This window comes from Arachis hypogaea, chromosome 15 (genome assembly GCF_003086295.3).
Source record: "Arachis hypogaea cultivar Tifrunner chromosome 15, arahy.Tifrunner.gnm2.J5K5, whole genome shotgun sequence".
Classification (NCBI taxonomy): domain Eukaryota; kingdom Viridiplantae; phylum Streptophyta; class Magnoliopsida; order Fabales; family Fabaceae; genus Arachis; species Arachis hypogaea.
In genome coordinates, this window is record NC_092050.1 from 101,063,601 (window position 1) to 101,064,698 (window position 1,098).

Consider the following 1,098-nt stretch of genomic DNA (forward strand, 5'->3'; position numbering starts at 1 on the left):
CCCACTTGTGCCTCCAAATTTCTAATGGAGGACATTGTTTCATTCATGAAACTTACAGTGGCCTTAGATAGATCAGAGACTAAGTTTGCTAAATTAGAGGTATTTTGTTCAGAGTTCTCTGTCTGTTGCTGAGAAGATGATGGAAAAGGTTTACTATTGTTAAACCTATTTCTTCCACCATTATTAAAGCCTTGTTGACGCTTTTATTTATCCTTCCATGAGAAATTTGGGTGACTTCTCCATGAGGGGTTATAGGTGTTTCCATAAGGTTCACCCATATAATTTACCTCTGCTATTGCAGGGTTCTTAGGATCATAAGCTTCTTCTTCAGAAGATGCCTCTTGAGTACTGTTGGATGCAGCTTGCATTCCCTTCAGACTCTGAGAAATCATATTGACTTGCTGAGTTAATATTTTATTCTGAGCCAGTATGGCATTCAGAGTATCAATTTCAAGAACTCCCTTCTTCATGGGCGTCCCATTACTCATAGGATTCCTCTCAGAAGTGTACATGAACTGGTTATTAGCAACCATGTCAATGAGTTCTTGAGCTTCTGCAGGCGTTTTCTTTAGGTGAATGGATCCACCTGCAGAGGTGTCCAATGACATTTTAGCTAATTCAGACAGACCATCATAGAATATGTCCAGGATGGTCCATTCTGAAAGCATGTCAGAAGGACACTTTTTGGTCAGTTCTTTGTATCTCTCCCAAGCTTCATAGAGGGATTCACCTTCTTTCTGTCTGAAGGTCTGAACATCCACTCTATGCTTACTCAGCTTTTGAGGAGGAAAGAACTTGGCTAAGAAAGCCTTGACCAGCTTATCCCAAGAGTTCAGGCTATCCTTAGGTTGAGAGTCCAACCATATTCTAGCTCTGTCTCTCACAGCAAAAGGGAAAAGCATGAGCCTGTAGACTTCAGGATCTACTCCATTAATCTTAACAGTATCACATATCTACAAGAATTCAGTTAAGAACTGAAAAGGATCTTCAGATGGAAGTCCATGAAACTTGCAGTTCTACTGCATCAGAGAAACTAATTGAGGTTTAAGCTCAAAATTATTTGCTCCAATGGCAGGAATGGAGATGCTTCTTCCATGT

The 1,098-nt window shown here is 40.3% G+C and overlaps 1 non-coding gene across 1 annotated transcript; it reads left to right on the top strand.

Moving 5' to 3' along the window:
* Positions 1-662: 662 nt before the first annotated feature.
* Positions 663-770, top strand: LOC112752584 (small nucleolar RNA R71). The gene has a single exon (XR_003177013.1). It is a non-coding gene; the product is annotated as a small nucleolar RNA R71 (small nucleolar RNA).
* The last annotated feature ends 328 nt before the right edge of the window (positions 771-1,098 follow it).